Source organism: Vicugna pacos, unplaced genomic scaffold (assembly GCF_048564905.1).
Source record: "Vicugna pacos unplaced genomic scaffold, VicPac4 scaffold_20, whole genome shotgun sequence".
In the NCBI taxonomy this organism is placed as follows: Eukaryota; Metazoa; Chordata; class Mammalia; order Artiodactyla; family Camelidae; genus Vicugna; species Vicugna pacos.
This window is the reverse complement of record NW_027328741.1, coordinates 16,266,863-16,283,491: the sequence shown is the minus strand read 5'-3', so window position 1 is coordinate 16,283,491 and position 16,629 is coordinate 16,266,863. Positions and strand designations below refer to the sequence as shown.

The following is a 16,629-nucleotide window of genomic DNA, read 5'->3' as shown; positions in this document are numbered from 1 at the left end:
GCCAGAGAGATATGAGCAATGTGAAGAAGCAGAGAAACCACTCCCAATGAAAAGATCAAGAGAAATCCCCTGAAAGCATGAACAAAGAAATAGACATTGATGGTCTATTAAATCAAGATTTCAAAAAAGAGTGATCAAAGTACTGAAGGAACTAAAAGAAATAGTGTTTAGGTATATAAAATGTATCAAAAATGAAATAGAAACTATAAAGAAGAACTAGGTAGAATTAGTAAACTCATTGGCTGAGATGAGAGCTGACCTAAAGGCTGTGCAAAGCAGACAAGAAAATACAGAAGAATAAATAAGTGACCTAGAAGACAGGACAACAGAAAGCACCCAATCAGAACAGCTGAGAGAAAAACAAATGAAAAACAAAACAATATACGGGACCTATGGGGTAATATAAACTGTGCCAATGTATGCATAATAGGAGTTCCAGAAGGGGAAAAAGAACAAAGCGGATTGAAAAGGTATGGGAAGGACTCATGACTGAAAATTTCCCAAACCTAAAGAAGGAATCATATCCAAGCACAGGAGGCTCAGAGGGTCCCAAGCAGGAAGAACCGAAACAGACCCACACCAAGGCATATCCTAATCAAGATAGCCAGATTCAAGGATAAAGAAATGATCCTAAAGGTAGCAAGAGAAAAACAAAGAGTGAGTTACAAGGGAACCCCCATAAGGTTTTCAGCTGATTTTTCTACACTATTTACAACAGCTAAGGCATGGAAACAGCCTAAAATGTCCATCAACAGATGACTGGATAAAGATGTAGGATATTTATATGATGGGATACTATTCAGCCACAAAAACTGACTACATAACGCCATTTGCAGAGATATGGATGCTCCTGAAGAATGTTATTCATGGTGGAGCAGTACAGAAAGAGAAAGAGAAATACCATGTGAGATCACTCATGTGTGGAATCTTAAATATATGCAAGATCTTGTGGTAACTCACAGCAAAAAAAAAAAGTGACAATGAATATATGTACGTTCATGTATAACTGAAAAATTGTGCTCTACACTGGAATTTGTCATAACATTGTAAAATGACTATTACTCAATAAAAAATGTTTAAAAATAAATAAAATAAAATATAACCTTTAAAATACTGTATAATGAGAGGTGTGATGTTCTAGTATCTGTTCTAAGAAGTACGTTAGACACACATAAGAATAGCCAATGGTCAGAAAGATCACATGTTATCAGCTACCACCCCATGCAAATTAATGACATTTAGCAGATATTCATATATGTGTGTAAATATATAAAATAGGTATTAGTCTATATGTAAATCAAATCAAATATTATATTATAATCTAATGTAAAATCATATCAGCAAAAGCACTGTGCTGACATAAGTGTCTTGGTGTAAACAGATTACAATTTTTTATTGAGTTGTCATAATGGGATAATATTGTGAACCAAGTGGAAATTGTAAAAAAAAGTTATCCAAAAAAAAAAAAATCCTGACTACATGAAAAGATGCAGTTACTATAAGGCCTTTCCCATTATTTACTATCAGTGTCAGAAAGTCTTGGAATAAGTTAGGAGAATTAAAAACTCTAACAAGACACAAGAATGCACTCTCTGTTAAAGAAAATAAACGAAAAGAAAAAAACAAATGAATAGACAATTAAGGTCCTACAGATAAAAATACCAATTTTTATGGGAAATAGCCTTAAAATAAAAAATGAGATTATATTCTAATTTCACCTTTTGAATTAAGATATACAAAATTTAGCTGAATACCTTCGTATTTTGCACTTATGAAGAAAAAAGTGTATTTGCAATGAAAAAGCAGCCATTACCCTGCCTTTTGAGTATTCTAAAGTTTTAGGTCTGAATATATTTCATCTTAAATGATCTTAAGCACTATGCAGTGGTTGGTGTTTTAAAAATACCACTGTGTGTGGAACTTCTAAAAGTGCTTCAAAAAATTTATATTTTTGTAATAATTTAGCAATGGCCTGGATATTATTTTTAAGAAGACAACTCACCATGGAATACTGCAAGATTTTTTCAATGAGTTTATATTCACACATGTTTAAGATTGTCACTGTATTATGAGAAAATGTCAACCGTGGCAGTATTTTGACTTGAAAATGAGATAAGCTGAGAAGCATATTTTAAGTATAAACTAAATGATTGCATTCCTTTAAAGACAAGAAAGTAAAAGCATGATAAACTCTGACTTTGACACACTTAAAATATAAAAATTAACATAATGTAATTTTACACACTTCTCTTTAACTCTCAGTACTTTCTCAGCCCCTTTCCCATTACACCCGCGTCCCCGCTCCTGACCCTTGGTGTACACACCTCCGTTCACACGGAGAAAGGGGGGACCCGGGCGGTGAGGACCAGGGGCGCGGACACCCCCGCGGCCCGGATGGACACGGACACTCACACCCGCATCCCCGCTCCTGACCCGCGGTGTACACACCTACGATCACACGGGGGAAGGGGGGACCCGGGCGGTGAGGACCAGGGGCGCGGACACCCCAGCGGCCCCGATGGACACGGGCACTCACCCGCTCCCGGCGGGCGAGGAGAATAGTCGAAGCGGGCCCGCCAGCGCACCCGTCCCCTCCTGCCCTGCTGGCCGGGGCCCCAGCTCGGTCAGGTCCACACACACCCCGGCAGGAAGCGGGCTCAGGTCGTGGGAAACCGGCGTAACTTCAGACAGAGAGCGGGGAGCATCCTCCCGCAGACACGCAGGCAGCGGTGTCCCGGAGCCTCCTTGGCGCCGCCCTCTCAGCCCTGAGGAAAGCAAGCTCCGCCCCCAGGGAAGACGCTGGCTGCTGACGCGGACTGCGCATGCGCACCGCCACCTAAGGCACGCTGGCTTCGTTCGCCCCCTGCAGGTCCTCGAGGGCGGTGCAGGATACTCGGAACTCACTGTAGAACACATGACCCCTCCCAGCCATGATGCTAAATCAATGGAAATCTCAGTGCCCTGGCCTCTTTTTTAATGGCACTGGTGATGCTCTCATCCAGCCATGCCTGCTCTCTTGCCTGGCACATGCCTCAGTCCTTGGAATCCCGCCTGAATCAGATTCTGTTCTGGAGGAAGGACAGGTGCAGAAGAATCTCAAAATTCCAGACTTAGAAGATGACCAGGAACCCAGACTCAACTCTGTCAACTCCCTGGGGTCCCCTGAGGAGTGTGGTTTTCTCAGAACCATCTGCCCTGTGTCAGGAGCAGACCAAGCCTCAGGTAGCTTAGAGAGGCTATCATGCAGCACATGCTTTGGATGGTTCTCAGTTCAGACCTGCATGATCTTGAGACCCTTTTGTAACTCCTAACACTCTGTTTTCTCATACCTATAGTGATGGTTATTGATGACTGAGTTAAACCTCTTACAATGCTGAGGTGCTATTGTTCCTTGGATAACAGAATATTTTGAAGGGATCAACTGTTTATCACTTCCCCCTAATGAAGTATGTTTTTAAAACTAGAAATATTTCAGGGGGCACTCAGGTCCTCCTCTTGCACCAGTTCCTGAGGTGTTGGCAGTTTCTGCTCTGAGCTCCAGATCCTGATCCTGCCGGTGGTCTATGGTGATGCCAGTGTGTACATGCTCTTCCTTTTGCACCGGTGTGGAAAGGAGACAGCCCTTCCCCTACATGAGGCTGCAACACGCTGACACTCAAAGCAGGCACAATGAAGAACCAGCTAGAGTCCCCGGTACCAGCTGTCCCAGGTACAAACGTCACCTTCACCACAGTGTTCCTGTGCTCCTATCAGGCCTTCACTACTCCCAGCAGGCCATGCATGAGCAGTGTGACAGTGTGACACCTGCACAGCATGGTGGTGATGATCCCACCTTATCTGTTTCTTTTTGGAATGTCCCCACACCTCTCTGAGCTTCACTTTGCTCTTCTCACAGGCAGAGTTGTACAGGCATGAACCTCACAGGGTTATGGTAGGTAGTCACGGTAGCTGCTCACCCAGTGTCAGGCTCTGCCGAGATGGCTGCTGGGAGTGCTGTGTGTCTTCACACTTGTCCTTCACTCTCCCCAGTGAAAACACTCTTGGCCTTATCCTTCCCTGGTCTGCGGCCTTTCTGTGCTTGCAAAAGAACATGGAAACTATCTGCAAAGAAGTTTTGAGGTTCTGTCCATCTGGTCCAGGAAATGCTGACTCTCCGAGTTGTGCTGTTGGGTGGGCTCTCATGGGAGGGGCTTGGGCAGGACTTCCCTTTGCAATAAGCTGCCCCACCCAGCCCTTTCCATGATCCAGACTCCTGGGACCAGGGTGCAAATCCCCAGCTCCGCACTTGTCAACCATGTGACCTGGGCAACTTTCTCAAACCCAAGCTTTGTCCACCCACGGTTAGCAGAGATGGGGGATAACAGGATGTCCCGCACAGAGTGTCTGTGCAGGTTAAGTGAGGTAGAACAGACAGAACAGTGGTGGGGCCTGGCCCATTGGTTGACAGAAGGGAGCTCACCATGTGCAGCAAGTTCCACGGGTCACCCAGCAATCTGCCCAGAGGCTTAGCCACTCCATCGCTATCATGCATCTGAAGTCCACTTAACCACATGGGAGAGAAACAAACACATATTCTGAGTGTAGCTACCACAGGGAAAATTGCATCTGAGCGGGGAGTAATACCAGAGGGTGATCAGGATGGAGGAAGATGCCCCCTGGGTTTGAGCAGACTGGAGCTGCCCTCCAGAGCCTGGGGTTAGTGAGGATGGGCTTGTAGAAATGCCCCTCTCCTTTACCCATCAATGCTGGGTCCTGCGGGTACTGAGTCCCATAATCGGTGTGCTGCTTGGGTCCTCAGCACAGAGAAAAACCCAGGGGTTCCCACAAGGCTTCGGCCACATCCTCTGCTTCCTGAACTCCCACTCTGGTGACCCCACCTGGGATGCAGAGATGAGGTGAGGCAGGGACCTGTGCTGTCAACATCACTGCTCTACCCTGGGAATCTGGCACACAGTAGGTGCTTGGTAAGACATTGTTGAATGAACAGCAATACTGGGCCAAGTTTGTGTGGGTGTCTGTGCCCCCAGATCAGGGACCCCTCAGGGCCCACCTCACAAGTGACATGAAAATAATAATCCCACCAGGAGCAATAACAGTTCCTCAGAATAAATGGGCTTTTCCAAGCACTCTCCACCTGTTGCAAAGGCCTCCAAGCAGGGAAGTGGGCTGTCAGGGGCAGCACTGCACTCTCCACTGTAACAAGGAGAAAGCCAAGGGCCACAGAGAGGAGTGCCTTTCCAGTGTCACTGCTCACTTTCCCACCTTTTGGGAGACCAGGAGGCTTTTCTACTACATTCTGGCTCTGAAGCCCCAATACTGTGTGGACATGCCTCCCTCCCCGGAGCAAGGAACCACTAAGTGACCTGTCACTTGTCACCAAGCAGACAGGCTCATTCCAGCTCATTGTGCCACCAGCAGGTTGTGCTAGAAGCAGAATCCTCTGGGAGACATCACACTCTCCCAAGCTGGAAACAGGTGAACAGCTCACAGGTTTCCTGAAGAGGATGGTCACATGGCCTTGATCTGGCCGATCAGCATTTTCCATCCTCCCTGGCCACTGTGATTGGCTCAAGGCTGGGCACCAGCCCAATCAGGCTCCACGGAGGTCAGGCCTAGTTGCTGGAATCCTGGGAGCAGAGAAGTTCTATTTCAGTTGGGAGTTGAGGGGTGGTGATGTCAGCCTGTGGCAGTTGGTGACTATCTTGCTTTATAAAGGCAGAGCCATGTGAAGATGACACCAGTGGCAGAGCCCAGAGTTGGGGAAGGATGACTTTTGTTGATGTCACTGAGCACCAGGTACAGACCTGCCTGAAGCTATCTCCCTGTGGATGTCTCAGTTAGGTAAGTCATTCTCTCCTGCCCTGTTTGCTTCTTAAAGCCACTTTGGTTTTCTGTCACTGGTTTTAAGAAAAAGTTTGACTATTCCTTCAAGCTGGCTAAATGGAGACCCTGGAACTGCAACAGTGAGGTGACAGGCAACAATGTGGCAAATAGACTCCAGAGGCCTCTGTTCAAACAGGGGATTGTAAATGACAAGGGAGAGTACACATGGCCTCAGTGAACAGATTTGCTACTGGTAGCTCCCAGTTCCTGGATATTAGAGTGCATGCACTCAGCCAAGTCTCAGCTCTGCTGTCACACCTGCTAACCCACAACTCTCCTCTCCCACCTGCCGGGCCTAGGGGGGCTGGACACCCCCGGGCACCTGAAACAGCCCAGGGCTTTGTGTAGTAATTTACACAGGCTGCCCCCAGTTCTGAGGGTGAGGGTGACTGGGTTCCAGTTTACAGAGAAAACAGACTAGACGTTCTCACTGGTGAGATGTGGGGGTGGGACCCCAATCTACCATCTGACCTATGACTTCGGAGTGGACAGCCTCCCCACCCTCAGCCAGGATGCTTGCTAAGCCTCTGGACTCAGGAGTCCTGTTCCCTCCATCACCCCTCCTGGAGGTGAGAGTGGGAGGCTCTTCTCTATACAACATTCACCCCTGCAGGGGCACACGTGTGACCTCACAGTCTGTCATCCCTTCCTTATGACCTGGACCTCCTTGATGTGTGAGCACTGCAGATCATGGGTGCACACGTGGGCAGGTGCACCATGACTGAGAGGACAGCACTCCAATTTAAGCCCCCTCCATGCTCAGATGATTACATCCTGGAATTGAGGGGTTCCCAGGGGTCAGGTGGCCAATTCTGGCCTTAGGGGCAAATTCTTATCACCCAGGGGGCTAATTTTTAAATTAAATTACACATTTACAATTCAATAGTCAAGCCCCTTTCTAGGCAGCCTTGTAGTCTCTCAGCTTTTACCCCTCGCTGTGACCATGTTCTAAGCTTCAAATTGAGTGCTATTATGGACATGAACATGTCCCTGTCATGTGTCACCTTCACAGTAAGCGGCCACCCCAAACTCCCCTCCCTTCCCCTTGTCGATATCTCCACACAGGGAGTAGGGTCCTTTTGATGCAGTTGTGCAAATGTGCGAGCTAAGGGTTTAGAATGTCCAGGCTAGGAGGGGTCTTCTCCACATGGCAGGGCAGGTGGGCTGGCAGGGGGTGATGGTTCACTTGTAAAACCTCAGCTGGTTTCAGGCAGTGACAACAGACTGGCAGCCAAGGGCTCAGCTGGTGCAGAGTAAGCGGATTAAATGTGTTCACCCAGACGCCTTGGGAGTGGCAGCCCTGGAGTACGACTACAAGTGAGGAAGGTGGAGGGTCCCCAGTGCCTGGACCTCCAACTTCTAAAAATCAGGACTGAGATGTGGCTTTGAAATCAGAACACTGGAATTCAAAGCTTCCCCCACCACTTTGTCAATAATTCAGAGCAAATCAGCCTCAGTTTTCTCACGTGTAAAGTGAGAACTTTGAAGCCTCTCCCTCTGAGGGTGTGGAGGGAAGTAAATGCGGTGACAGCAGAGCACAGGAGCTGTCTGGGCTGAGCCTGCATACAGGCAGGCCTTTGTTGCTGCCATGACCACTGTCTTCCAGGGCAGGGTCTGCACTCGTTCCCTGTGAAGGTCCAGACAGTAAACATTCTAGGCTTTGAGGGACCTACAGTCTCTGTCACAACTACCACCCTCTGCTGTTGGAGGGCAAAGGCAGCTCCTGCACTAGGTAGTCCAGGCTCGCACCCCCGCTTCCTGACATAAGTATTCCTGAGATACAATTTTCACATAACTTTGTTGGCTTTAGGTGTGCAGCATAATGACTTGTTACATGTGCATATTGTGAAATGATCCGTTCATTAACTTTACTTGACGTCTGTCATCACCCATAGTGACACACTATTTTCCTTGTGATGAGAAATTTTAAGAGGTACTCTCTTAACTAACAAATGCACAACGCAGTGCTGTTAACTACAGTCACCTTGCAGTACATTATGTCCCCAGGACTTGTTTATCTTCTAACTGGAAGTTTGTACATTTTGATTATCTTCCCGAATTTCAATCACCCCCTGACTCACCTCTGGCAACCACCAACCTGATCTCTGTTTCTATGTGTTTCGGTTTATTTTGTAGATTCCACATATAAATGAGATCATAGGTATTTGTCTTTCTGTCTTATTTATTTCACTTAGCATAATACCCTGAAGGTCCACCCAAGTTGTCACAAATGGCAGTATTTCACTTTTTTAATGTCTGAATAAGATTCCATTTTATATACATATATATGCATCACGTTTTCTGTACCCATTCATCTGCTGATGGACACTTAGGTTGTTTACATATCTTGGTTATTGTAAATAATGATACAGTGAACATGAGGGTGCAGTTGTCTCATTGACATAGTGATTTCATTTCCTTTGGATATATTTCCTGCAGTGGACTTGCTGGATCATATGGAAGTTCTAATTTTAAATTTTGGGGGAGACTTCTTACTCTTTTCCCGAGTGATAGCACCAATTTACATTCCCACCAACATTGCACAAGTTTCCCTTTACTTCACACCACCACCATCACTTGTTATCTCTTGTATTTTGATGACACCCACCCTGACAGGTGAGGGGGGTATCTCATTGTGGTTTTGATTTGCATTTCCCTGATGGTGAGTGATGTTGAGCACCTTTTCATGTACCTGATAGACATCTGTGTGCCTTCTTTGGAAAAATGTCTATTCAGTTCCTCTGCCCACTTTTTAAATCAGATTGCTTGTTTTTTGCTGTTGAATTGTAAGAGTTTTTTATATGTTTTGGGTGTTAACCCCTTATCAGATATATAGTCTGAAAGTACTTTCTCCCCTTCTGTCTGTTATCCTACCCTCTGCTTTCTGGATGACAGGGGTCCAGGCACTTGGGAATCTCTGCTTCTCACGTGTTTCCAATGGTGGGTGGGTGAGGGCTGTGTTCTGATAAAAGTGTGCACAACCGTGGGTCACTACCCCTTAGTTTAGAAGGTGGGCTCTGAAGAGTGAAGTGTGGGCAGGGATGTTTCCCTGAAGTCATCATTTGGATGGTCATGTGCTCTGGAACTCACATCATCTAGCCCGGGTGTGATGGGGCAATTTGCAAAGGGAGGACCTTGTAGCTAAGACACTGACCAGGTGATCTTGTGTCTTGTTGGAAGGACCTGGAAACAAAGTTGTGTGGAACAGGGACTCCTCCAGGTCACAAGGCTCAGTTCAGACTTCTGGGATGCAGAGACCTGCTCAGAGCCACTGTCACTGAGGAGGGAAGGGCCTCAGGCAGGAGGGAGGAGTTGCTGGATTTCACTTGCCCTGTTTGTCAAGTTTCAGCTCTGGTGATGTGTGGAACATGGGCTTAGCTTTGGGAATGTAAGAGGAGAGGTTCCTGGGGAAGGGCTGGCTTTTTCCTCTGATTGAGGTCCTACTGTGTGCCAATCACAGCAGCCCTCTGAGTCAGGGCTGGAAAGCCAGGCACAGAGAGGTCAGGGAGTTTCCAAGTCACACAACATTAGGGGCATCATTAGGGTCTGATGCAGACCTGACGCCCAGCCCACATTCTCTCTCCTTTCTCAGGACCATCATGATCCCACATGTCAGAATCACCCAGAGAGGCCCAGGTATGGGCACTGGGACCTTTCCTGCCTAACATGCCAGGAGCCTTAAGAGGGACGACAAGACACTTCCTGAGTCCATAATGCCCAGAGGCTGCTCTTAGCAAGAGGCTCAGCACACACTCCTGGATGAATCCTAGCTCTGTCCTGAGTCACTCTGTCCTCCCTGCCTCAGTTCTTCTGCCCACATGGGGCTGCAAACAGCAGCCACTTCACAAGGGTCTATGGAACCTCCAGGATCCTGGAAGCAGCGCCCTCACACAGGGAGCACGGTCTCCTTAACTTTTCCTCACCTCTTTGCTGGATGTAGAGTCCCAGAGGGGCACTGGCTTGTCCCAATTCTCACCCCAGATCAGGGTCCAGCAGGGGGTGGTGTCCAGGCTGGACTCTGTCCTCTGCCCCTTTTGGGGACCCTCATTCATTGCCCCTTGGCTGCCTGGACACTGTCTTCCAGGGGCCACTCTGTGCCTCCCACACCTACCTAGCATCCACCCACCCTGGGTTACTCCAGCGCCCTCTGGCCCTTGGCCACACACCTACTCCGTGTTGAGTGGAAATGAGGTGACCGACATGCTGGGCCTCCTGGACAGTCTGGAGGAGCCCGATATCCCCAACCTGCCCACCACACCAGGTGCCCAAGATGGGGAGAGGGTGTGCCTCCATTCATACTCTGATTTGCTCAGATTCTCAGCACCTACTTTGCTGGGTGGATATGGGGGCAGAGGTATGATGTTAAAGCAGGAGACATGGACAGCAGACCATGAGAAGGGGGCTAGCCCAGGCTGGTCTCATAACCCCCTTAGATTTGACTTTATCATCTTTAAAGTGGGACAGACTCTTGTGAGGTGAGCAGGATCCTGACCCATAGCCAGGCACTGTTCTACACACCTTAGAGAAGCTTACTGACTCCTCATGAAAATCTGTGGGGCAGGGACAGGCATTATCATCCATTTCTGCAGAAGTAACTGAGGCGCAGAGAGAACAGCTGAGGTGACCACCCCAGATTACAGAGCCCAGGTCATCTGGTTCCAGTGTCCAGGCTCATGGTAAGTGCCCATTCTGGGTTTTCCTCCTCCCTTCATCCTCCACTGGGACCCATGGCCGCAGCCTCATCTCAGTGTGATTGTTCATGGGGAGCAGGGTGGTTGCACTGAGGGCCCGTTTCTCTGAGGACTGCTTTCCCAGAAGGCTCAAGGGGTTGACTGTATTCACTACTGGACACCCAGGCCTGGGCCCAGGCCAGCCACACTGCAAAGCCTGAATCAGTGATTGTTGAGTGAATACCTGAACCTCTGCGTGTATCTGCATGTTGCCCCCATTTCCTCATCTCCACAGCTGGCTACCCGGCCAAAACGTTGTGTAATCAGGCCTGGGCCAGGGACAGTCAAGGGGACCAGAGCTGCTCAGCTGGGGACAGGAAGCCTCAGGGGCCCTGTGGCTGTCCCAAGCACCTCCTGGGGCAATTCACAGGGAAACCCAGACAGCTTCCAGGAACAGCAATCAGGTCCCAATCCCAGGGGTATAGGGTAGGTCTTGAGGGGTGTTCCTGAGACTGACTTTGTGTATGAAGGGGGCCTGGGGGTCAGGCTGCTTTCAACGTCCATTCCAGGCCCACACCCCTGCTGGCAGCATGGAGCTAGTCATAAAGGACACAGGTCGTGGGGCCAAGGCTATAGCAGGGCTCTGTTCCCTCTCTGTGGCTCAGTGTCCTCATCTGTAACAGAGAACTAGTAACAGGGCCATGGGAGGGCTCACTGAGACCCTCCTCTGTGGCTTTGGTTGGACACTGCCCTCTCTCTGCTCAGTGCCCTTCTCTGTAACAGAGAACTAGTAACATTTTTCTTAGCCCGTTTTGGCCCCATTTTTCTGAGTCTCTTTCTACATTGGGCCCAGGGCTTTCACAGAGATCACAGACTTGGGATGTAATCAGAGTGTGGTCACAGCCCTAGTGGTCTCAATTGAGGCCAGAGGAGCTTCAGGGGGGGTGGGAATCCAGAACTGCTTCATGGAGGAGGTAAGATCTGAGCTGTGTCCCCAAGGATGGGCTGTCATCTAGCTGAGGCCTGGCATTGAGCAGGACCCATGTACATGGTTAATGAGGGTGTGAATGAATGGATGGGCACCCCTCTAACAGAGAGTGAGGGGGGAGTCCCCTAGGCCAAAGCAGGAAACACAGGGCACCCTGGGGGAGCAGAGGGCGGGGCTGCAGTGTGATGCCTGCCTCACCCTTTATGGGTGTCTTGCCACCACTTTAGCGTGTGTTCTGTTGGATTTAAAGCCCTTTCCTCTCCTCTGCTAAAGTATCCTGCTCTTCATTCCCAGCAACATCCGCCTGTGTCACCTCAGTGTCCCCAAGTGGACCTGGACCTGTCTTGTGGGAGATTGTGAAGAGGGATTTGGTGTGCATCCCAAGAATGAAGTGGGAGGGAGAGGATAATAGGGACCTCCATAGGGGATCATGGGCTGGGAGACATCGGAGGGGTGGGGAAGGCAGAGCCTCAGAGCTGTAGGATCCTGCTAGTGGTGGCTCCTTCACGAGGGGCTTCACAGGAAGGAAGTAAACATGGGGTAAAGGCAGAGCTCAGTTTGGGGCTTGCTGACATGGAACAGCTCATCACAGAGATGTCCAGAGGAGCTGGATGTAGGGAACGAAGATGCCACTGATGTCAGTGTCAAAGCCTGAGACCCAGATATGGTGGGGCGGTGGTGCAGGGGAAGGGGCTTGAGGATATCAAGATGTTCATTCATTGGGGTCCTCAGGGTGGGGACCTTCATGTTCACTTCATAGCCACCTGGTGCCTGACAGAGTTAGGCTTAGGGAGGTCACTGAGTAGACACGTGCCGATAACCTAGATTCTCCTCTTTCCACATAAAGTCCCTGGTGTGAAGCCAGCAGGCACTCTTCAGAGTCATACACCCTCACCCATGGGCTCTCTGTGTGCCTAGAGCCCAGTGGCCCCTTACCTCCCACTCCCCACTGCAGGACCCTTTGCACACCTGCATTTCCACAAGCTATAAAACATCTTCTCTTGCTGTGTGTTTACCCTATGAAACCTCATTGCCCCAGGAAGAGAGAACTCACATCCTTCCCTTATTAAATTGGTAAAGCCTTTTGTTCAGAGAAGCCCCTGACAGATCTCACAACCAACAAGGTACCTGTGCATGAATTGATCATGCAGCCCCCTCCTTCTTGTGTGCACAGCACCCCCCCAATAACAGATCCCACACACTCAACATTGGCTCTCGTGTAGGCACCTCTTGCCTGTGTGGCCTGATGTTGCCTATAGCAGTGTCCCTATTGAACTTTCCTAAACCCTTCTCAGACGCTGGTAATTCTTTGCCAACCCAAGTAATTAGCCTGCCATTGTGCCCACAACACCTGAAACAGAGTTGACTAAATTATGCAGACTGATGATGCAGGTTAATTTGCTATAAAGGTGAAATCAAGGTTTACAAATGAAAGCAACATACATACTCAAGGCAGGACTAAGAACTCACACGGATAACTAAGACCCTCCACATACATCCCACTTTGCCCTTAGGGCCTTTGGGATGGCTGCTCTTTCAGCCAGGCTCTCTCTCCCCCTGCTTCTTAAACACCTCCAGGAATCTGCTCAAATGTCCTCCCTGACCTTATTTTTCTCCATGGAACATATCACCTCCGGACATTGTGTATATTTTACTTAATTTTCTCTGTGTCCCCCACCAGGCTGTCTGCTGCATGAGGATGGAGACCTGACTGCTTCACTACCTGCTGTGCCCGGTATCTGGAACCCACCCAACACAGTAGGACCTCAGAGATTGTGTGACGGGTGTGTGATCACTGTAGGCCACAGACAAAAGCCTTCCCAGCAGTCATGGTAAGAGTCATTCATACTCTACTTACTGAGCCCTACTGTGTGCTGGTTACTGACCTGGGTGGGAGGCATGCAGTGGATTAGACACAGTGAGCACACACAGCATGTTAGGAGGGACCTGTGCTCTGGAGAGCACATAAGGCTGGGGGAAGTCAGGAGTGCAGGAGTGGAGGAGAAGAGGGCCAGGTGGAGACAGTGGTGCCAGAGGAGACAGAGAGGTGGGGCCCAGGTCGTGTAGGGCTTTATGGCTCCTGTGAGGGCTTTTCGTCAGGGCAGCGGAACCATGGCTGGGTACGGAGCAGGGGCCCGTGTCCTGAATGCTATGCAGGAAATGGAGCAGGTGTCTGCTGGGGAGATGTGCTTGGAGGAGGCTGTCCCTGTAGACTGTGCAGGCAGAGAAGGCTCCTCTGAGGAGGTGACATCTGAGCTGAGCCCTTGTATGGACCGTGTTTCCACCTTCTGTAGACTGGATGCTTTCATCTGCCCTGCAGCCCTGTGCAGGACACACCCTGTTCTCAGTCACCTGGACTTGGCCTCCTGCCTCCCTTGTGGGCCCTCCCACCCCAGAAGGAGTCCTTCTAGATCTAACTCACTACCTCCTCCACTGGACTTGGACTCACACTGAGCCACTGTCCACCTGCCCAACTCACCCAGAGTCAAGTCCAGAAACTTGGGGGAGCCCCTCCACCACAGAGCCCATGAACTTACTCAAATGGCCAGTCCTCAGCCTGCTCACATGCCTCACACTCCCCTCCTGCAGAAACCCTGTGACAGATCATGTCCACAGCACCCTGCTCCTCCGATCCTGACCCCAGGCTTTCCCATGGGGTGTGACCCCGCATGGGTTGCAGTCCCCTCCTCCAGTCTGGTGAGTAGAAACTACCTTTTCTTTTTTCTTTTGTTAATATATTTATTTTTTTAATTTTTATTTTATTGAGTTATAGTCAGTTTGCATTGTTGTGTCAATTTCCAGCATAGAACATAATTTTGTCAATTGTGTTTACTCTTTCAAGAAACCATCTCTTGGCTTGATTTTTTCAAATGTTCCTTATATCTCTATTTTATTTATTTCCTCCCTGATCTTTATTATTTCCTTCCTTCTGCTTACTTTTGTTATTTTTGCTCTTCTTTTTCTAATTCTTTTAGGTGGTAAGTTTGATTGTTTATTGCAGTTGTTCCTCGTTTTTGAGGTAGACCTGATTCTCTCGCTATAAACTTCCCTCTAAGCACTGCCTTTTCTGGATCCCATAGGTTCTGTATGGTTGTGTTTTCATCATCATTTGTCTGAATGTGTTTTTTATTTCTTCTTTGATTTCATCATCCACCCATTTTTTTTTAAAGTAGTATGTTGTTTAACCTCCATACTGTCATTTATTTCTCCTTTATTTTTCTGTAGTTCATTTCTAGTTTCATGGTATTGTGGTCAGAAAAAGTTGCTTCAAATATTTTCTATCTTCTTCAAATTGTTAATACTTCTTTTGTGACAAAGTATATGATCTATCCTAGAAAATGTGGTATGTGCACTTGAGAAGAATGTATGTTCTATTTTAGGGAAATATAATGTTCTGAAAATATTACCCAAGACAAATTGTTCTAATGTATCATTTAATTTCTATGTTGTCTTATTAATTTTATGTATGGAATATCTGTCCAGTGATGTTAATGGATTGTTAAAGTCTTCTACTGTGATTGTGTTCCGATCAAATTTTCCCTTTTTATCTGTTAGTATTTTCTTGTTATCTGTTATGTATTTAGGTGCTCCTATGTTGTGTTCATATATGTTAATGAGTGAAATATCTTCATCTATGACTCCTGTAATCATTATAAATTGTCCTTCTTAATCTTTCTTTATAATCTTTGTTTTAAAGTCTATTTTATTTGAAATCACTGTTGATATTCCTGCTTTCTTGTCATTTCCATTTGTGTGGAATATCTTTTTCAATCCTCTCACTTTCAATCTATGTGTGTCCTTCTCCCTAACGTGGGTCTCTTCTATACAGCGTATTGTAGATACTTGCTTTATTATCCACTCTGCACTCTATGTCCTTTGATTAAAGCATTTAGTCCACTGACATTTATATTAATTATTGATAGAAATGTGTTTATTACACTTTGAACTTTGTTTTGTAGTTCATTTTGTATTTCCTCTTTGTTCCTTACTTTTCCTTTTTGTGGTTTGATAATTTTCCTTTTTATTATCTTGGTGTCTTTTTAGTTTTGTGACTCTATTGTAACTTTTTGGCTTGTGGTTAACCTACTTTGTACATATATTAACCCATTACTATATCTGTTTGTTTTAAACAGATAGTAATATAAGCTCAAACCCATCCTACCAAGAACAAAAAAGAGAGAGAGACAGAGAGAAAGAGAGAGAGAGAGAAACCTGTATATTTTCTTGCTCGCCTCTCCCACCCTTAATGATTTAGATGCCCTCTTTTATGATTTCATGGTTATTCTGTTGTAATTCATTGTAGCAATCACCTTTCCAATTATGGTTTTCTCCTTTTTGTAGCATCCTGCTTCTTTTCTATTTAGAGTAGGTCTTTCAATATTTCCTTTAGCATAGGTTTAGTGTTGCTAACTTCTTTTATTTTTTGCTTGTCTGTGAAGTTCTTTATCTCTCCTTCTATTCTAAAGGATACCCTTGCTGGATAAAGTATCCTAGGCTGCATCATTTTTTCATTCAGGACTTTGAATATACCTTGCTTCTCCCTTCTGGCCTTTACTGTTTTTGTAGAGAAATCAGCTGAAAGTCTTATGGGGGTTCCCTTGTATCTCATTCTTTGTTTTTCTCTTGCTGCCTTTAGAATCATTTCCCATTCTCAACCCTGGTCATCCTGATTGTAATATGTCTTGGTGTGGGTCTGTTTGGGTCCTCCTTGTTTGGGACGCTCTGTGTTTCCTGTACTTGGATATCTGATTCCTTCTTTAGGTTTGGGAAGTTTTCAGTCGTGATTCCTTCAAATATCTTTTCAATCTCCTTTGTTCTTTCTTCTCCTTCTGAGACCCCCATTATGAGTAGGTTGGCATGCTTTATGTTATTCCATAGGTCCCTTATATTGCTTTCATTGGTTTTTATTTGTTGTCTCTCAGCTGTTTTGTTGTCCTGTCTTCTAAGTCACATATTCATTCCTCTCAATTATCCAGCCTACATTTTACATCCTTTACCTCAACTCTCATCTCAGCAAATGAGTTTTCCAATTTTCACTGGCTCCTCTTTAGAGTTTCAATTTCGTTATTTGACATATTCTCTGTCTCT

At 47.0% G+C, this 16,629-nt stretch overlaps 1 protein-coding gene across 1 annotated transcript in view; it reads left to right on the top strand.

Moving 5' to 3' along the window:
* LOC140693820 (uncharacterized) overlaps positions 1-16,629 on the top strand; it is a 49,467-nt gene that overhangs the window by 19,621 nt on the left and 13,217 nt on the right. Inside the window, exons 13-17 of the mRNA XM_072957446.1 lie at positions 3,465-3,709; positions 5,716-5,841; positions 10,473-10,559; positions 13,223-13,373; positions 14,131-14,238. The gene's annotated coding sequence lies outside the window, so the exon portion shown is untranslated. The remainder of the gene's footprint in view (positions 1-3,464; positions 3,710-5,715; positions 5,842-10,472; positions 10,560-13,222; positions 13,374-14,130; positions 14,239-16,629) is intronic.